A 22,131-nucleotide genomic window follows, 5' to 3' on the forward strand; every position below is an offset into this window, starting at 1 on the left:
TTGTGTGAGGGGTGTGTGGGGTCGTCCACAATGCTGGTTGCTTTGTGGATACAGTGTTTTTTGTAAATGTCTTTGATGGAGGGAAGAGAGACCCCAATGATCTTCTCAGCTGTCCTCACTATCCTCTGCAGGGCTTTGCGGTCCGAAACGGTGCAAGTCCCAAACCAGGCAGTGATGCAGCTGCTCAGGATGCTCTCAATAGTCCCTCTATAGAATGTAGTGAGGATGGGGGTTGGGAGATGTGCTTTCCTCAGCCTTCGAAGAAAGTAGAGACGCTGCTGGGCTTTCTTGGTGATAGAGCTGGTGTTGAGGGACCAGGTGAGGTTCTCCGCCAGGTGAACACCAAGAAATTTGGTGCTCTTGACGATCTCCACAGAGGAGCCGTCGATGTTCAGCGGAGTGTGTTCACCTTGTGCTCTCCTAAAGTCAACAACCATCTCTTTTGTTTTGTCGACATTCAGGGACAGGTTGTTGGCTCTACACCAGTTCGTCAGCCGCTGCACCTCCTCTCTGTATGCTGACTCGTCGTTCTTGCTGATGAGACCCACCACGGTCGTGTCATCGGCGAACTTGATGATGTGATTCGAGCTGTGCATTGCTGCACAGTCGTGAGTCAGCAGAGTGAACAGCAGTGGACTGAGCACACAGCCCTGGGGGCCCCAGTGCTCAGTGTGGTGGTGGTGGAGATGCTGTTCCCGATCCGGACTGACTGAGGTCTCCCAGTCAGGAAGTCCAGGATCCAGTTGCAGAGGGAGGTGTCCAGGCCCAGCAGGTTCAGCTTTCCAATCAGGTGCTGGGGAATGATTGTGTTGAATGCTGAGCTGAAATCTATGAACAGCATTCGAACGTATGAGTCCTTATTGTCTAGGTGGGTGAGGGCCAGATGGAGGGTTGTGGTGATGGCATCGTCCGTTGAACGGTTTGAACGATACGCAAACTGCAGTGGGTCTAGTGAGGGGGGCAGCTGGGTGTTAATCTGCCTCATGACGAGCCTCTCGAAGCACTTCATGATGATGGGTGTAAGTGCGACGGGACGGTAGTCGTTGAGGCAGGACACTGAAGACTTCTTTGGCATGGGGATGATGGTGGTGGCCTTGAAGCACGTTGGAACAACGGCGCTGCTCAGAGAGATGTTGAAGATGTTGGTAAGAACATCTGCTAGCTGGTCTGCACATCCTCTGAGCACTCTGCCAGGAATGTTGTCTGGTCCAGCAGCCTTCCGTGGGTTGACTGTACGTAGAGTTTTCCTCACATCTGCCGTGGTAAGACAGAGCACCTGGTCGTTGGGAGGAGGGGTGGACTTCCTCGCCATCACGTCATTCTGCACTTCAAACCGAGCGTAGAAGTCGTTCAGCGCATCTGGAAGGGAGGCATCTTTGTCACAGGCAACTGATGTTGTCCTGTAGTTGGTGATGGCCTGGATGCCCTGCCACATGCGCGCGTGTCACCGCTGTCCTGGAAGTGACTGTGGATTCTCTGGGCGTGTGCACGCTTTGCCTCTCTGATTGCCCGTGACAGTTTGGCCCTAGCTGTTCTTAGGGCTGCCTTATCGCCTGCTCTGAAGGCGGAGTCTCGGGACCTCAGCAGCGTGCGCACCTCCGCAGTCATCCACGGCTTCTGGTTGGAGCGTGTGGTGATGGTCTTGAGAAAGTGACATCATCAATGCACTTGCTGATGTAGCTGGTCACTGATGCTGTGTATTCCTCCAAGTTGGTAGAATCGCCATATGTTGCAGCCTCCCTGAACATGTGCCAGTCAGTACACTCAAAACAGTCCTGAAGAGCAGAGATGGCTCCTGCTGGCCAGGTTTTCACCTGCTTCTGAAGCGGTTTTGTGCGTCTGACGAGCGGTCTGTATGCTGGAATTAACATAACAGAGATGTGGTCTGAGTAGCCGAGGTGGGGCGGGGCTCCGCCCGTGCACGCCTGGGATGTTTGTGTAAACAAGATCAAGCGTGTTCAGCCCCTCTCGCTGCAAAGTCCACATACTGATGGAATTTAGGGAGCACTGTCTTGAGATTTGCATGGTTGAAATCTCCAGCGACAATAAACAGTCCGTCGGGGTGAGCGTTCTGCAGTTCAGCTCATAGCCCCATACAGTTCACAGAGCGCTTCCTTAGTGTTAGCGCTGGGGAATGTAAACTCGGTTATGCAAACAGTGGTGAATTCCCGTGGTAGATAAAAAGGTCTGCATCTAACAGTCACAAGCTCCAACAGCGATGAACAGTAACTAGAGACTAGCATAGAGTTCTTGCACCATTCCGTGTTGATGTAAACACACAAGCCACCACCGCGAGTCTTACCGCAGAGAGCTGTATTTCTGTCGGCATGAAACGAGGCGAGCCCGTCTAGCTGAATGGCGGCATCCGGAACTCTGTCGCTGAGCCACGTCTCCGTGAAAACAAAGACGCAGCAGTCTCTAAACTCACGCTGCGTAGCCTGCTGGAGTCGGATATAGTCCAGTTTATTGTCCAGGGAGCAAACATTTGAGAGCAGAATAGACGGGAGAGCCGGCCGGCTAGGGTTTGTTTTTAGCCTAGCATGGACCCCCGCCCTCTTTCCGCGCTTCCGCTTTCTCACACACCGAAACTTAATGACATTCTTCTCGCATTCTAAATATACTATGTTTCACGTAACTTACTCTGAAGCATGAAATTGTGTGAGTCCAGCAAGCTTCAAGATTGTACAACACAGACAGAATGCAGAGGGTGTGATCACTGGAGCTACTCAATCCGGTTTCTCTCTATCACGGTACAAAATGCAAAACTTGCATAACTTTGTGGTCTTTATCATTTTATTTTTGAAACAATATATTTTTCTAATATGTAAAAATGTCAAATGTTAATGAGTGGAATGTGGATGGGTTAGGGCACCCCATAAAAAGGAAAGCTATTTCTCTTCTTAAACGTAAGAAATATGATAGTGTTTCTTAAAAAATTGGAACGATATGGGGTGGACATGTTTTCTTAAGTTCTGGCTAAGAGCAGGGGAGTCATTACACTGATAAGTAAGCATCTACAATTCAAATGTCTTAAACAGACTAAAGATAAATTAGGAAGAGTCATTATTGTTTTGCTGAAATTCAGGGGCAAAGGTTGATTTTGGCTAATATTTACACATCTAATGCTGATGATCAGGGCTTATTTATAGACCTTGAAGTGATGCTGCAAGCCGCTGGCACCCCTCATAATATAGTATTGTTAGGAGACTTTAATCTATTAATGGACTCAGTTCTTGCTCATAGTGAAGCAAAAGTTTGTGTAAGCCCCCATTGTGTAAATTGATGCTTCACAAGATGTGTAAAAGTCTTGGTCTTACAGATATTTGGAGACTTTTGAACCCATCTGGTAGGGCCTTGCCTCCATAGAATTATTAATTCCTTTTCCAAGTTCTCAGGATACATAGTCAATTGGTCTAAATCCAATGGCTCTGACCGCATGCTGCCCAGTAACAGCTTTTCAGCCAGGCACTTTCCACTGGCCTAAATGGGGCGGTAAGTATTTGGGCATGCTATTCCCAGCAAATATGTGTGATTTAGTTACTTAATGTTGACCCCTTACTAGAAAGGTTTACGATTGATTAGGGCAGGTGAACTTCATTACATTTATCTATGATTAGGATGGTTAATGTTATTAAAATGAATATTGAATACGATGCTGATAAATTATTAATGCACTTTATACGTTTTAAACGATCATGGCCAGAAAGATACAGATTTAATTTAATAATTGTATTGTACCGTATTGGTCCGAATATAAGACAATGTTGTTTCCCCCCTCATAATATGTCTGAAAAAGCACTCGTCACAGTCGCATACACACTGAGCAGAAATGCGCTCCAGATAATGTTCTGTGCGCTCGTATTACATGCATGTTTTAATGTGCGCTATTATGGTACAAGGCAAATGCCATAAAGTATATGTTGTTACCTTCACAGCTTTCACGCTCTCAACCGTAGTTAAGAGCGAGCTGGTATCAATATAATGAGGTTGAAAACTCTGATGGGAACGTTGGTGGACCGCTGCGCCCGTACGATGATGTGAGCCACTAGGACGTGATGCTTTTCTATGAAACCCTTGGTTGGGCTCATCATCAGGTCTCCCTCAGTAGTATGGCGCAGGTGGGCGGTGCCAGGCACTACATACTCACACCCTGACTCTAACACTGTTGTGCGGGCCACTCTGACAATGTGTACCCGGGGCTGATGGTTTTGGTTAAAACGAGGTACCTTTTCCCCGAAGAGGGTTATCTCACGGTTACCATAGTCCAGTTGGGCACTTGTCTGATGTAGGAAAGGGTGCCCCAGGATAACCTCGGTGTTCTCTGCTGTGTCAGCCATAATAAAGTTCACATTGGTAGCCCTGCTCTCGACTTGTACTGGTAAGTTAACCTCCCCCAGAACTGCCAGCCCACTAGGCCTGATGCCCTGCAGGACCTGTGCGACAGATGGCTCTATTGGGGGTCTGGACTCTGCAGGAATAGAGCTAAAGAGATGGAGGGGCAACACATTCCTCCGCGCACCAGAATCAAGCAGAGCACACATTTCCAGTCCATATATCAATATTTTAACACACATGTCGTCTCCCTGACTCGCAGTACAGGTGACCACTTTACCTGTGTCGGGTGCTGTGTTCTTGTTGGCTGTCCGGCCTTGCTGTCTGGGTCGTCGGGGGGAAGGGCAGTTCCTCTGGATATGCCCTAGACCGGAGCAGTTGTGGCATTGAACATCCCCCATTGGCATTTTGACATTTGTGTCTCTTCTGGCGCCACTGCTGATTAAATCCTGGAGCCCTCCCTGGCGAGTTGACGGACCAAACCTCTACCCCCACTGGCTCCACAAAAGCTGGCCTGCTGTTATTTTCACGTACTACGGTGGCCCTGGCTCTCTGATTTACAAGACCGCGTTAGCCAGGCTGCATGAACTGTGTGACTGTTCTGGCGGCCCTCTTGGTGGTCTCGTAGCTGTGTGCGATGTCATATGCTCTGGATAGGGTGCGCGGCTGCTTTTCCAGTAATTTCTGCACCACCTCGGCGTCGGACAGGGCGTTGGTGAAAACCTCCACACTAATGGCATCCTGCTCCAGCTCGGTACGGTCAGCATACACAATGGACACTTTCTCGTAGATGTCATCCCTTAATAGGTGCAGGGCTTCGTTCTGCCCCCCTAACCCTCTGCCTCAGTTCAATGCCGATGGCTGCCGCATGGTCGGACCGAGGCCCGTAGGCGGTCTCTATTTCAGCCACAATCCGCCGGTAGCTCCAGCGGTCAGACCTGGGGTTTTTATGGACGATAGCTCCAGCCGCGCCAGTCAGGCTGAATCTCAGTTGAATCGCCCTTGTCGTTTCCGACCAATGGTTTGCCCTTGCACAGCTTTCGAACCGGTGAATAAAGTCTTTCCAGGAGCCCGTTCCATCAAAATGACCTGGCTTTAATATTGGAATTCTCTCTTGATATTCATAATGTTCATCGTCACTAACGTCCACTATTTCAACATCCTGCGCTGTGCGTGATGACCGTGGGGCCGACTTGGCCCTTTCCACAGCTGACTGACCGTATTGGTATCGATCACGGTGTGGGGCATAGTTATCATTGTAGCTCATTGCTCCACAACGTTCCACGGGCCGGGGCGTGCAGAGTGGAAAAGGTGTTGAAGTGAACTGGGAGGGCAATGCATGGAGCTGGGAGAAAGGGTTTTGTATCGTACAGTTCATGGAAGTGAAGGGGTTAGCTAGCTGCTTAATGGTGCGTTGGGCAACCGTTGGGGCGGGGCTATTTTTGAAACCGTGCGGTAAAACTGCTATGGGGCTGGCTGTCATATACATTGAACAGTCACAGGTTTGCTGATAAAAGTATGTGGGCTCACCATCTGTTGTATTCTGTGGTTCCACGGGCATTAGGAACGGGTTAGTCAACCGTGATGGCGGTGGTGTGGGGGGCAAAGCTAGGTTGAAAGACAGCATCCGGCCGTGAACAATAGCTCCGTCCGCGGCTAACGTTTGCTCCATGCCAGCCGCGAATGGGTTAGTGCCGTCGGCATATCGGCCGTCCCTGTGATTATCTTGGTCCGTATTAGTGTCTCTTATATCCATTAAAAATGGGTTGGTGCTTACGTTAGGGGTTTCCATCTCGACAGGCCTATTCATCCACGCGCTAGCTTTAACTCTAGCCCCGAGCGCCGTCATTCTGTGTCCGACGAAACTTTTTTTTTTTTTTTTTTTTTAAATCCCAGACGAAGCCCCCAGTGTTACCTTCACAGCTTTCATGCTCTCAGCCGTAGTTAAGAGCGAGCTGGTATCAATATAATGACTTGGCTCGTAGCAGGTAACTTGCTTATAGTGGTCCGGGCTAACAAAGCTGAAGCACACGCTGTAGTCGTCGGTTGGTTTCACTCATGAACTCTGCTTTATTATTTTCAGCGGTAATGTTACACATTCACGGGCATACAAGGCACTTTTCTTTTCAGCATTCAACTGGAACATAGCCTGCGTCACTGCTATGTTTGGACCGTAAACTCAGACTGCGTCTGCTATACTTTTTCTTATTTATTCTTTCGTATCCACCTGCCCACTGCGTCACACATATGCATTCTTCAATACAAGAAACCTTAAAGGGGAAACAGAGATGATAACTGTGTAACATTTAATAGCCATTCAGACCGTCAAGAACAACCTCCAATCCAGGGAGAAGATGGCAGTCGAGATCTTCAGACGAGATGATGTCAAGTATGGGGAAGTGGATCGGACACCTGCAAGAACATCCGTTCAGCAGCAACCACTAACAAACGCCAGCAGCAGCAAAGTATGCTTGAAAAGAGACTCAACTGTGACTGGAAAGGATCCTGCAAAGGATCCAGTAGTGCTCAGTGCCCGGTTGCATAAAGCACCTTAAGTTTTTCCGTTAAGTGTGGGACTTAAGGCGTGATTTCCCCTTAACTAAGGGAATGATTTAAGGGTGTTGCATATAATCCCTTAAACAGTTCTCTTAGGTAAGGGAAACCGTTAAGTGTTTCACGGCAGCGATCCAGGTTTGCCGTTATAAAAATCTATTGTTGCCATAGATACGCTACTATACACATTAACCTAGGAGCTTTAAAACAATGAATAGCCTACAATAGATAAAGAAATGGATAAGGAAAACAAAAAAAGAAAGCCAAATTGGACAGAGGATGATAAGTGTATTCTTGATGAATATGGGAAAAGAAAAGCAATTTTAAGAAGCAAATTTAGTCCCGTTATAACTGCTGGCAAAAAAACTAAACAGTGGGAGGAAATAATCGAGAAAATTAACGCACAGAACTTAGGAGTAAAGAGGACTGTTTCAGAGGTAGTTAAAAAATATGAAAATGTCTCTGTGGGGGCAAAAAAAGAAATAAGCCTTCATAAGAGGGAGTCCAACAAAACTGGTAAGAAAAAAAACGCTCTTAGTTTTTTCCCTATTTTCTTTGCACGCACAGAGTGCATTTTGTTACCATATCACAGAGAGCTAACGATAACAAAACTGCAGGTGGAGGACAACCGCCAACAGAATTGTCAGACACTACTAAACTGGTCCAAGACATCCTAGGGGCGGACTCACCTGTCCTGGCTGGCATCCCTGGCGGCTTAGAGAGTGAAGCGACTCAACCAGAGGAATATAACACGGAGTGAGAGAACATTATTGTCTTAAATCAAATAAAATGTATCACTATGAGGATAAACGATATGAAGATCACGACAGGCGTAATAAAATATTTTTTTATTTGTATATAAATATCAATTTTGATTGGTATTTCTTTGTTTCACGCGTTAGACCTTTCCAGCAATCAAAGCAGCTTCACTCTTAGAAAGAATGTGTAAAAAATGACACAACCTGTGTTAAATTTTGACACATTCGTGGGTGAGCTCCAGGACCACTAGTTTTGTGTTAATTTTAACTCATTCACTGTGTAAATGATTTTAACACAGTAATGTGTCAGGAAAGGTTAACATAAAGATGTGTAAACATGTGTCATTTTAACACAGTATGTGTTGTCTGTGGCTACACAAAATGTGCAGGAAAATGCACCTACAGTAAAACCTTATAGAAAAAAGTGGCATTTTTGGCCTAATATCAGTTATATAAAATAATGACCAATGACAACCATTAATGAGTTCAAAACATTTATTGTCATGAAAAATATCAATTACATTCATAGAACTCAGACTATAATGATACTGTTTCAAGCAGTAAAAAATATGTCCAGCATAGGACAGTTTCACAAATTCATAAGGCAGATAACAATTATATCATGTCAATACATTGTATCTGGGATTGATGTAGATCTGATCATCCAAAAAATTTGTCTGAATATCAAGGGGTCGGCAATCTGACAGATCAGTAGTAATTTGTACAAGCCTGTACTCCTCCATCTTTTCCACAACGAATGAGTAAAAGTGATCATCAAAATATTTGACCTTAACAGTCCTTAAAAAAGCTAACAACATGTTTTGGTCCACCTTTGGGAACAAGTGGACAACTTCCCCAAATATTGGTTCATCTTCAGAACTGGCTGACATCAGAATGCTCCCAGTTCTGTACGAGTATCCACAGAAACTAACTGAGTTTGACACATGAACTGTGTCTGTTGATGCATCTGACAAGGAGCTCAGTTTTTCAAATTGCAAACAGCATGTGCCTGCCGTTTGAGGGGATTATGCTTTGCTTCAAAATCTCATACACCACAGTTTTGACAAAGGTCCAAATTTAATTAACATACTAGGATAATGTATCATAAAGTGGTGTTTTGGGATGAGATTTCGAGCAGGATAAAGTTCTTTGAACAATTTATGATGATCTATGATGAGCTGTTTCAGGAATACTGCAAGACCTCTGGTTACAACAGGAGCAAATATAATGCTGCATATCTCTCGTAACAAAATGAACAACTGCCAGTGCACACTCTCAGGATTGACAATGTCCCCCAAAAGAAAAGGTACGTTTTGAACGAGACACCACATCTGTGATGCTGTTTGTTTGATTGCTGTCTCAGATTTCAGGTTAAGGATGACACTTGGTTTGTTTTTTGTGTTTGAAAACCCATAATCATAGCTGGCTATTCTTTCATTTAACTGTTCCAGGCACAACAGTTTTTCTTCATAAATGTAGTGCTGAAGTAAAAGTCTCACTTCTAAAGGTGCAACACCCTCGAGCACATCATGCATTATATGAACACCTACATTTTCAGTTACATGAAAAAATTCTACGGTATTCAAGCACGAGTCTTCTTTGATTCCTGGAATACTAACGTCATTCAGCACAACATGCTGGAGGTAATTGTGTCTGTTTCTCTTTTCAAGATCATCTTCATTAAACATAGTTTGTGAAATTGATTTATCAACAAGGCAAATATGGCAGAACTTATTTGCAGAAAAACTTTCTGCATATCCACACAGCGCATGAACAGCCAGATTGTCAGCAGTTAAAAGGCAGACTGTTCCATATACTCTGTGTGTTTCTCCTCTTATCAAAATGTCAATGCCTTGCATCTCTAGGACTTTTATGTCATCTAAAAGAGGCTCAAAGATTTTTGCAAAGCCATACAACACCGGCAGAGCGCCAGCAGTACGCCAAACCAGGCAGCAAAGTGAGTTATTGCTTATTTGTTAACAATTATTTTAGTTTTGTTAATTTGACTTAGAACAGCCCCAATATTATTTATTATATTATATTTCATAATTCCTCCAAAACACTTGTGAATTGCAGAAAGACTCAAATACCCTCTCCAGCCTCTACAAGAGAAGAAGTGCTGGAACTGCAGAGAGACGTCCTACAGCTACACAGAGGCGTTTCCAGCATTGAAGGACATCCGGGGCTTAGCCCAGATTTTATTTGCACACTAGCAACCACTTCTCTGTAGTCCAAAGCTGGTGAGAGGGTATTCTTTGAGTTTTGCTCTGGCTGGGCCTGTTTCTACAGTTCCTAAATCTTCCACTCTAGTACTATCCTCGACTAACTCATCCTCTCTCCTCCCTGAATCATCTGTGATGCAAATGAACAGATACAGCACATAACGCATTGCAAATCATCTTCAAACAACTAATTCATCAAGTGCTACATATTTCAAATTGTAGACCAATACCATTGAAGAAAATGTATTGGGAAGAGCAGATCAGTGGGATTGCCCTAAGATCTATCATGATTCTTGAATTTTCATGTACATTACCATAAAGTCATCACAAAAGAGTTATATTATAGTGAGTAAAGTGAGGTAAAAAAATATTTTTTTACATAGTCAAAATTATGTATAAGGTCCTAAGTTAAAGCAATACATGAATGACTTTAATCTAAGTTCATTGACACACTATGGCATCGAACTGTATATAATTCTCATTATCTCTATGAGAATAATTCATCTGTCAAAATCCTTTCATTAGGATCATTAGGAGCATTGGGATAAACAATGTTTCACTTTTAACTTTAAAGTGACTGATTAATTGTTACCAGTTTCCATGCCTGATTCTGGCACAGCTGCTGCTGCTGCTCCTCAATCTGTTGCTCATCTTTGCTACATTCTACAAAACCATTTAATCAAATCAAAGTGTATATTTCCTACAAACTAATATCACAAAACAAGTCACACATACATTTTATGTTAATGCTTATTGGTTATCCTTAGCGAAAACAACACCTGATAAACAAGAAAAGTACGCTCCGAACGGGGCTCGAACCGCGGTCTCCGGTGTGAGAGGCGAATGCGCTAACAAGCAGATACCAAGATGCGTCAGTCTCTACGTGGAGTAGGTTTAGCCTACTGTGGGTGAAAGCCAGCTAGATGATGATCTTTAGACTTTAAGGACAAAAACAAATGTGAATTCTTACCCACTGACTTCTTTCGGAAAAATCCCCAAAGCCTCATTTGCTTCATTTTTGCTATCTTTCCTGCTAACTGCTGTTAACTCGCCACTAAGTAACGTTAGTTGATGTCAACGACTGCAAGCTCCTCCCCTACCTGATGCATATTCAACAGAGAGGAAGAAACAGAGTCACCCATAGGCTACCGACAGCAAAGGAACTTATTCTATAGGCTAGATTATGCCTATGTCTATTTTTACAGGCTGTATGCAGTATGTACAAACCCAAAGCACAATGAAATAAGGCAACTTGTGATTTCGGAGGTTTACATAGGCTTTTGTCCAGTTTCATATTTGCCAGTCAACTTTTCAAAATACTTTCGGGGCTACACTCAAAACATTCGGGGCTGAAGCCCGGCAAAATCGGCTGCCGCCGCCTCTGCAGCTACAAAAGACAAAACTGCAAATATAGCTGCAAGCAGCAATGCGGATTCCTCCTCAAAATGGCAAATCATTTAAAATTGATCAGTAGATGGTTGGGGATAAACCCTCCCAATTAAGGAATTCAAAAAAAACATGTCTTTGTCTGAATCCTAAAGGAAACATTTTCAATGTACAGGAAAATCCATACCGGACCTTATGGATCCTTGAGGCTTTTTTGTTCCCAATGAGAAATGAGGCATGTACACCAAGTTTCAGAAGATTTGGACAAATGGCGTGGAAATGGTATCACTTTGAAAATATTTTTTTTGGGCGTGGCCTGTAGCGCCACCTATGGGCGAATGTTGACCATTCTTGGTTTGGGGGTACCCATTGGCATGGAGTATCAATGTGCCAATTTAGAAAATTTTTGACCAGTGACTTTTTGAGCTATTTGGGCTCAAGGAGAATAATAATAATAATAATAAATATAGCTGCAAGCAGCAATGCGGATTCCTCCTCAAAATGGCAAATCATTTAAAATTGATCAGTAGATGGTTGGGGATAAACCCTCCCAATTAAGGAATTCAAAAAAACATGTCTTTGTCTGAATCCTAAAAGAAAAATTTTCAATGTACAGGAAAATCCATACCGGACCTTATGGATCCTTGAGGCTTTTTTGTTCCCAATGAGAAATGAGGCATGTACACCAAGTTTCAGAAGAATTGGACAAATGGCGTGGAAATGGTATCACTTTGAAAATATTTTTTTTGGGGCGTGGCCTGTAGCGCCCCCTAGGGGCGAATGTTGGCCATTCTTGGTTTGTGGGTTCCTGTTGGCCTGTAGTACCATTGTACCAAATTAGAACATTTTTGACCAGAAAATGGGAATTTCGGCATGGCCTGTAGCGCCCCCTAGGGGCGAATGTTGGCCATTCTTTGCGCAGTACTTCAGAGTGAAGTCATCTTGAAGCATGTTAGGTTTGAAAAACCATCAGTCAAAATTACATTTGATTTATTGCCACGTATATATTGTTAAAATTTGGACATTTACATAAACACGCCCCTTTCAGCCATTTTGTATCGTATTCATTTTTCCTAAGTAACGTTTTCAAAGACTTCAATTCTACACATGTGTACCAAATTTCAAGTCAATTGGAGCTACGGTTCAGGAGAAGAAGAGTTTTGTAGGTTTTCGCAAATTTTCAACGTACGGAAAAATCCATCATGGCGGAAGTTATGGGTTCTTGAGGCTTTTTTGTTCCCCATGAGAAATGAGGCATGTACACCAAGTTTCAGAAGATTTGGACAAATGGCGTGGAAATGGTATCACTTTGAAAATCTATTTTTTGGGCATGGCCTGGGAAAATAACAATCACATCAATTGACGAATAAATACATTTTATGACAGCTCTGAAATGTTTTGTATTTATTTATGTAATTACAAGGACAGATATATTAACAAAATACCAATAATAATAGCAAAATACAATATAGCTAATACATTCATATATAATATTAATACTAAATAGCACTATAATTTACATTAATAATAATTATTGTAATAGGCTAATAATACATTTTAATATTACTACTGCTGCTAATAATTTTTTTTTTTTTTAAATATTAGCCTTCTACTACAACTATTGGTCATACTAGGCCTACTAATTAAAGAATGCATTTACGATGGCATCTCTGACAACAAATCCAGCCTGTTGGAAATCTTGTTGCATAAGATTTGCTTCATGACCCTCTTCTTCGAGATCATCTTCCTCTTCGAAGGCAGAATACATTTTGGACATGTTAAAAAGAACAACGCAGGCGACAATAATTTTGCAAGCCCTTGGAGGCTCAACGCGCATTTCGCTGTGGAGACAGTGAAATCTCCGTTTAAGCTGTCCGATCGTCCTCTCAACTATCGACCTTCCCAGCTAACACAAATACGTAACTGTTACGTAACTGCAACGTAATCTGGTGACCACACCTCATTTAAAGACTATTTAAATCTGCTGAATGATGAATGCATACTCAAAATTAGGTAAATTCAGCTAATTTATTTCGAAAACAAAAGTACACAATAACATTTTAATTAATTATATCACAATTATAATTAGTTTGAACAAAGAAGGGGAATGTAGAGGAATGCAGAACAAGCGAACTACTCCAATTCTGCAGGGCCTACTGGCAGTCGATCCTAAAGAAACAGCACAACAACAACAAAACAACAGGTTAGTCGTTTTCATTGTAACCTTTAAATAAGAGTTGTATTAGGCTAAAAGAGGCAAAATAAGGGACATATGATACTTAAACTGTCACATTATTTTTTGCAAAAAATGCAATTTATAAACTGGCCTTTTGCTCCAAATGGCGAAATTATGTCTTTGATGGGCACTGGGAAAAAAATTGGCTTTTTTTAAAAAAAATTCTCACTGCAAGCTCTTATTGTTCCTTATAGGGAATATGATAACGTCTACATGAAATTCACGCACCGTGAATTTGTCGAGTTTGTCTGATAGTAGCTACATAACTCTGCCTAACCCCGCAGCAAAAGTAAAACAAATCCGAAATGACTCCAAATGAGCAATTGCTGATTGGTTGTTATTATCCGCCTTTAAGATAATGTCTGTTGTAACGACTCTGCGGAGGACATTTTTTCCCATGAAACGTTTTTTTCTTCCCTCTTTGCAGGAAATGTTCAGTTTCTTGCTACTGCTAATTATTCAGGAATAATATACCATTTTATAATCTTCTCAAAGACAAAGGTAAGTCTGATTTTGATCTAACCTTATCCCATGTGGTGATTTATGTTTGTTGATTAAATGTTGCATATTGTGAGGAAAATCATAGGCTTAAGGTCACATAAATTACAGAGATTTTGCAAATTAAATCGAGGAGATAATATTAGGTTTATTGATATTTAAACCTGCACATGAGCTTAGTTATGGGAGCTGTCCAGGGTGATGAAAGCAGTTTGTAACTTTTTCCTAACAAAAATGCTGTGAAAATGTTGACTAACGTGGAAATTGTGTTTTGGGCTTAACTTATCTTAAAATAAAGCTCTTAAGTTCTATATAAACAGACGTTAACGTGGGCATTTGTGGAGAAAAAAGTTTACAGACCGGTAATGTAACTATACACATTTTATTGTTGTTATTTTTTATTTGTTTTTATAGTCCTGATAAATAATATCGATTGGAAAAAGCAAAAATGAAATGCTTTTCATTTTAAGTCAGTCATTTTCATAACATCTTGTGAGAAAAAGATGCAACTCCTGTGACATAAGATCTTGTGGCAATCAGAGTTTAATATGAAAGGTAAAGTGACATTTTCTCGTAACAACGAGATGTTATGTCGATAAAAAAATGAATAAGACTCGCGAGACTTACAGTTTCAAAAAGTGCGGTTAGCAGTGTGTGTATTGCATCACCCGACCCGTGCGATGGGTTTAACAAGGTTTAGGGGAGAATATAGGCTGAATAGGCACTCTTTGAGATCCAGATTGTGTTCGTCAGTAGAGTGAGTTGATTATTTCTTTGATATGGAAATTTACTCTTCATGCAAGTACTATGAAACTTGTGTAACTTTTGATGTGCATGTTGATTTATTTGTGTTGTAAATTCAAGAAAACTTTCCGTTTTACATTTTCTTTTTTTCACATTTAATTATTTATGTAGAATTCTGTGTATTTATTTATATATTTATTTGCGTGTTTAAATATGTATTGATTTTGCAGGTTTTGTCCTCCATTGTTTCAATCAAATCGAACCATTGTCTGATTAATATGAAATATTTTGACTTTGTTCCCCCTATTTTCCTATATTCAACATCAATACCTGAACATGTTTTTTCAGTTGGGCTGGCACATGTTTCAGTGTCTCTGCAATGTAGCACTCTACGTCCTTCTCTCCCAGATCAGACTTGCATTTCATAACAGCATCTGGAACAAAACAGAAATCACGAATATTATGTAAGTAGCCTACCATTTATTTATGATGTGTTATCATTTTAAGGTTGGTAAAGGTATTTAACTTACAAAAGTTATTATCAGACTTAATGATTACAAATTTTTGATTCGTTCAAAAAGCTGATTCATTCAGTAAAGACACCTTTTATATTGAAAGGACTCAAACTTGTGATCACGGAGAAGGAAGACGCAACTGACATGACTATAGGCAAAACCCCTTAATGGTGGACAAGATATAGCAGCGAACAGGAAAAAACTGATTTTTTTATTATGGACCAGGACTGACCTGAAGGAAAATGCTATATACTGTAAATGCAGCTACACTCGCTTTCTCGATCTCTCACTATTTTTTCCTACAGAAGGAAGGCTTTTAGTGATTTTACTTCATGAAAGTTGCATAGATACATATTTTTCGGCTTTAATATTTGTATTGTGTGGCAACCGTTTTATAAAAGCAATAAGGCACTCGAGGCAAGTGCTGTATCGTGAATAAGTTATGGCTGAAGGGGTTACTCTGCTTCCCGTCGCCAAACAACACCCTTCAGCCATGACTTATTCACGATACAGCACAGCCTCTCGTACTTATTGCTTACTTATATATATATATATATACTGTATATAGATATATACCCCTACAGCAGTTCCGTCAACTGTTCCGATGGTCAGGCCATCGGGCAGTACTTATTGTGAAGCCCTGATTATTATTTACTTGACTCCATGTCCTTAAAACAATTTTTTTTTCTGGAACACTAAAGATATATGATGGTCATATTTTTAACACAAAAAAGTGCAAATGGCTTAACATTCTGCAAAGCATCCCTTGTTATATGCAAGAAAGAAATACAGTTTACATAAAAAGAAATGTTCATTCTTTACAATGTTATTTATTTTTTTCAGACTCATGTTTGATGACTTTACACAGAGTTGTGTCAATCAGAGGCAATTTCTCCCTTTTCCCCTTCAAACTGAAGTGGCTCCACACGATGTTTGTCGCTACTGCCCGCATCACTCTCCTCACACAATCCCCTGGATTTGCCCCACCAATAAGGCTGAGATGGTGAATCTGTGAAACATCATGGTTTGGCATGCAGGTTAGTACAGTCAACAAACTCATAGTCATTGTTCATTTCTCATTGTCACAATTTAGTTGTTGAATATGTATAAGTAGAAACTTAAATAATTGTATATATTAATAAAGAAATTGTGCGTATTTGCTACAGAAATACTATAGAATTGTATCACCAATTTATAGATTTTATTTATTAGGAATGAGAAATTCATTAAATTTATTAAATAAATATGACTAATAAAAAGAATTGAAATAATTGTAATGCTACTTTCCATTGCTTGTAAATTAGTGCTAAAAAACAATAATGACATAACCATGAATGTGTTTTGTAATTGTTAAATCATATTTAAATAAATATATAATACACAGTTTTTAAAAAATATCAAGGTAATTTTATGTGCCCCGGAAAATAACTAAAATACTCACCAGTCTCTTTCTGAAATCCGAGTCTTTAAGACGGTGGTCAAGGGCCTCAAGCTCCTCTTTGTTTTGAGCAATATTGAGCTCCAGGATGTCTTCCGCTCTCTGATGACCCTGGCGCTTCCTCAGTAGGATGAGTATTTCTCTCTGGGTGGCTGCCAGGCTGTCTACTTTTCGTAGCAGAACCTCCAGTGTTTCTGCAATTTGAGAGCACCAGTTACACACTTGGTGAACCAAAAAGTAGCATAATATAGTGTAATATATTAACTAAAATACAAATATCATAAACCTGTCTAATTGGAGGAAAAATGAACTTTACACCGTAATTCATAAACGCTATCTAAAGGAAGAACTCAGTATCAATATGTACTCTTTCTTTTTATAATTTACATTCGATGCATTTGTTTCTTAGGCCTATAAAATGTACCTTTAAGCTCACTCTTCGTTGGGTCTTCGTGTGGTCAGCCCTTGCAGATGTTTGTCTCTCCTCTAAAAAAGTTCTGTAATGTTATACAACAAGCACTCACTTTGAATTATCCTGTGTGGGAAAAGGTATCTTGTACAGACAATTTGATTCCTCATGATATGACCTATTTACCAATGTTATTATCATTGCCAACTTCTAACATCAGTTACTTTCAATTCAATCTAAAATCAATTCAAATAAAGTTTACAGATGTTGAATACAAATTAAATTTTTACCTTCAGTATTATATTCTGCCACAGACACAGAATGAAATATGGGTGATTCATCAAGATCTGCAAGCATGATAAAAACACAGAAACCTTGAAAAACATCATATTGAGACGAATCCACTAAACTGATGTGCCACTTTTGCCTGTGATATTTTACTACAAAAACCTGTCTTAGTAGGCACCAGTAGAATGTTTTAAGCAGTTGCAATCTGAGTATCTGAGTTGTCATTCTTTTCTGTACAACAAGTACAACATTTATATATCTGACAAATTATTCTTAAATAATTTAAAATAATACATTTATCGTGAAAATTATTAAAAGGAAGTTTCTGTATAGATAATGGCAGCAGTAATTTATCCAATAATAATTTCCATTGCCCGATTTGCATGGTTGTTTTGTCAATTTGGCTATAAACCAGCACAGACAGTGTACACAAAAATGTCAGTGGGCGCAATTAATTCTTAGTGAATTCACCCCATAGAGTTAAATAATTTATTCAATTCTACCTTTAGATAAATCATGTGATGTACTGGGATCTGAATGGTCATTCTGGGAAGACTCTTTGACTTTTTCTATTTTGAGAATACAAAGACAAAAAAGAAGTACATGTAATTGCAGAAAATATATTTTATGTACTCATGGTACTATACTGTTTGATTTGTTTGTACTAATGTACTTGGTTTATGTTGGGGTGGGATGGAAAGTGTAGCCTCTGTTGCTGTATCAATGAAATGTAAAATAACAAATATGTTTCAGGGGGGAAATTTTCATTTTAAACATTAAATTTAAATAATTTATTTAGTTGTTTAAAAAGAGCATACAAATATACTTATACATTTGTCTGGCCTTTACTCAACAATTGATGGGTTTTTTTTTAGGAAATGGTCCATCTAAATAGCATGCAAAATGTTAATTTACTTTAACCTGAATTTAAATTGCCATTTGTTGAATGGTATTTACAATGGTACCTTGATGCTTTCTTTTTCTTGGGGTCACCCTCAGTGGTGTCTCATCTAAATAGATCACACATTATTAATGTGCAGTTAGCAATGTATTCTTTGAAAGTTGATAATGATCTGATTTTTTCTGTTTCACTATCAGAAGATCTTAATGGACTACACAATACTCAAAGACTGAAAGTAATGCATACCATCGCTGCTGTCATCATAACGGACAGGTTTTTTTTGTGGCCTTTTTCTGTAGGTGTCAACATCACTCTCCACAGCAGAATGATATTCTGCTGCTTTGCACCACTTGAGGGCCTTTGCAAAATTGTCTGAAAATATAAAGCCAATGGTAAAACAATTAAAATATAATCATAATGTACAATCAGATAATTAAAGTATCCTCAAATAAATTAAACATTACCAGTATTTGCCAATATGCGGATTTTCCTGGAAATCCAATTTTTTTCATCAGGAATGTCTTCATTTTTTGCCCTTTTAGTGGGGTTTGTAGGTGGCCAGTAGCTGTATTGTTGCTAGAATGTGTCCAGTGAAGTCAGAGACATTGTTAAAATATTTATATACATTTCTTAATTTTTATATTTTTGATCAAGATTATATTGTTGATGTGGAAGGTTATGAAAAATGTTCTTGTACCCCATTTTCCCTGTGTCCAGCACTGGGCTACAAAGCCAACCGTCGACTCCTCCGTGAATTCAACGATGACATACATACTAAGGAAGGGATGAGGAAGGTCAGTAATTTGCCAAAACATTTTGCTTATCACATCTCAAAGAATATGCACATTAAAGTTCTCCTACAATGTTATAAAAGATTCACTGCTGGTGTAAGCTGGCCATGAATGTCACTGTGTCTCCATTTTTGATCTTGATTGCTCTCTTTTCAGATCTTTTTTGGAGATCCACCTCATTGTCGTTTGTTTTTTACTGAAGTTGTACACCCCCAGAAGAAATTAGTGGCAGGACTCAATGAACAATGGTGCGGGACTATGATAAATTCTGCAAAGAACATGTCCATCTTTCTCCTCATCGTTGGTGATCTCGCAGCCATTGTCATCGTCTAGGATGAATGCTCTATCCTTGCTCTTCTGTTTGTCTGTCTTTGTTGTTTTTAATTGTGGATGCACGTCTTTCCTCAATCATGTTGGCAATCTGGCTAAGAGGGTGTGTTCCACTTCGTACCATCTTCTTGATTGTATGCAGGTATGTTTCGAATTTAAATGCACTGCAGTTGTCCAGACCATTAAATTGTATAGCATCATCAGTGATGTGGAGCATTGAGTGGATGTTGTACACTATGAACTCATCGCCATAGAGCTCTCGTCCTCTGCTGACAAAGTAGCTGAGCAAGCATCTAGCATATTGTGAGTGCTTTTTGACCAGTGCTGGGGAAACTAAAATGCACATTGCCACACTGAATGCCAAGAAATGTAGGTACATGTCATGCCCAAGAATTCCTTTCAACACAAGCTTGCCTGTATACAGCAAGAACTGACGGAATTCTGTTGCCTTCCATCTCTCCAGCTCATCCAGGCCTCGAGGGGTGCGAGCAAAAATGGAAGGAATTTGACTCCTAAGCTGAAGCAACCTAGAGCTGACTACTTGTTTTTGGGTGGTGGAGAGCCTGACTCTTCTTTCTCCACGGGTCCAACTGACAAGAAGCCTCTTCATCACCCCCAAGCATGCCTGATGCATGTAGTCGATTGGGAAGCTTTTGACCATATCAATGGGAAGCTGGATGAGTGGAGTATTGGCATTGTGATACTCAGGCTGAACTTGGCTCCTAAATGAATCATCTGTGCGCAAGGTGAGGTTTTCTGTGGCTGGAAATGTTACTTTATTAAACCATTCACCTTTCTGGTCACATTTATCACATCCATAGTACCCAGAGCACAGCTTTGTGCCTCGTGTAAAGGCTTTTGCTGGAGCATCACACACAATGCAGAGAACATTAATAGTGAAATTTCTCTCCTTATGCTGAAGGCCATGAGACATCAGATCATTGAGGTCTGCAATAACATCATCTAGGAAAGTCAGATCGGTGGGTTTCTTGTTTCCGCATGTTAACGTTGCTGGAAAAACGATGATGGGCTTGAGATGGACAGCACAGAGCACAGGCCACATAACTTTACTTGAGTTCTTGAACAATGGCAGGCCATCAACGTTGAATGACAGATTCATTGTGTCATGGTCCAGGATCTCTTCAACAGGGTACTTATACAGTTTGTCCAGCAACTGTTGACGCAGTGGGTAATGCAAATACTCATTACGCATTGTGGTTATTTTCCTAGGTGTTTTGAGCAGAGTACGAGCAGAGGATGGAAGATTGGTGTGGCCATGTTTCTGAAGAATTTTCAACAGCATTGTTCTTTACTTCGAACTGAGAAGCCCAGGATGCCAGTTCTGTTGCCAGGGATAAGCTTGCCATGCTGTCTTCCTGGTCAGATGTACCATCTTTTTTTCTGCAATGTCCATGACTTCCTCTAAGTCATCCTCCCAGTCAGTTTCTTCTGAAGGCCAGGATGCTTCAGAGGACATTGGAGATGAAAGGTTCATTGTGTTCTCCGTGGAACCTAAGGTATCACCTGCATCCCATTGACCTTCTGTGACTGTTTCGGACTCTTCCAGACTGTCCAATTCAGTGTTGTTATTTTGTGTAGATATCTTTTGAAGAACACGTTTAGTTGCTCTCCAGGATCTTAGATACTGCCTCAAACGTTCTATTTTGTCCTCACTCATTGTTAAGCCTGTAAATATTTTAGTGTAATGTCTGAATGTGCTTCTGTTTTTCTAACAACAAATCTCACTTATCATTTTTGATTGAATCATTTTGATTACTGTGCAAATGGTAACCCATCAGGAAAAACACATGAAGTTACTTAAAAGTCTTAGACTACATAAAAAATAAAAATAATAAACAAAGCTTGAAGTGAAGCTAAAGAATATTACTTACCTTGAAATAAAAGATGGTAAGAAAATAAACTCAATGGAGGAGGCACTTGAAAACGATGTAAAAATCTACTAAATTAAAAAAAGATAATCATTGGGTTGGTTTAGGTAAATGCATTGGTATCATAAATCGAAAAAGAGATCAGAAACTGCAAGAGCTTGTGAATCAAATTGAATCATGAAATCTATATGAGTCTCCAGGCCAACATCTGACTTATAACTTTTAAATACTAAGAATGTATCTGGTAGGCATTCAAAACATATACTTACAAAGACAAAGTCGCTATGTGCTAGGGCTCTTAAAAGAGCCTTTGGGGTGTAGTTAGATGCTGTTGACACACAGGGAAAGGGGAGAGAATGTAGAAACATGTCTAAATATGAGTGAGATATGAATCTGTACGAATTAAAATGCATTCAATTCCGTCAATGATTTTTGACTAATCAGGATGACTGCTAGCTTACTTATCACTTACAATAATCAGACTGCAATATATACTGAAAAAAAGAGAAGAGAATAATTATTTTCATGGTATAAATTTCAAAAGTTAATAAAGGCTCTTGATTTATTAATATATCAATTGCATCAAAAAATGCATAAGAATGCAGTAATGCATCTGATGAGAGTTTACAACCCACTAACAAATAAGAAACCATATTAAGTCAATAAAATACATTTTCTTTCTTGAAAATACTACTACTAATTAGTATTATTATTTTTAATTAATTTAACAGTATTGTTAACAGTATTAATAAAATATAATTATAATTAAGAATAGTATTAATAATACTAATAATAGCTTATTTTATTATTAACACTGTTAACAATAATGATTGAAATAAAA

General features: G+C 40.1%; 1 protein-coding gene and 2 long non-coding RNA genes across 4 annotated transcripts in view; 2 read left to right on the top strand and 1 right to left on the bottom strand.

Annotated features, from left to right (window-relative positions):
• The window catches only part of LOC127645739 (zinc finger protein 721-like), a 402,751-nt gene that overhangs the window by 240,074 nt on the left and 140,546 nt on the right, over positions 1–22,131 (bottom strand). The window lies entirely within an intron of this gene.
• On the top strand, positions 8,694–10,078 carry LOC127644939 (uncharacterized). Its single transcript, XR_007970756.1, has 4 exons — positions 8,694–8,949; positions 9,095–9,286; positions 9,509–9,600; positions 9,720–10,078. It is a non-coding gene; the product is annotated as an uncharacterized LOC127644939 (long non-coding RNA).
• On the top strand, positions 15,076–21,137 carry LOC127644936 (uncharacterized). Of its 2 annotated transcripts, none has more exons than XR_007970751.1 (7): positions 15,076–15,193; positions 16,088–16,281; positions 18,580–18,672; positions 18,998–19,074; positions 19,228–20,147; positions 20,324–20,551; positions 20,632–21,137. It is a non-coding gene; the product is annotated as an uncharacterized LOC127644936 (long non-coding RNA). The 2 variants fall into 2 exon arrangements; XR_007970750.1 differs by lacking the exon at positions 15,076–15,193 and having other exon boundaries at positions 16,153–16,281; positions 19,228–19,770; positions 19,865–20,147.

This window comes from Xyrauchen texanus, chromosome 6 (assembly GCF_025860055.1).
Source record: "Xyrauchen texanus isolate HMW12.3.18 chromosome 6, RBS_HiC_50CHRs, whole genome shotgun sequence".
NCBI lineage: Eukaryota > Metazoa > Chordata > Actinopteri > Cypriniformes > Catostomidae > Xyrauchen > Xyrauchen texanus.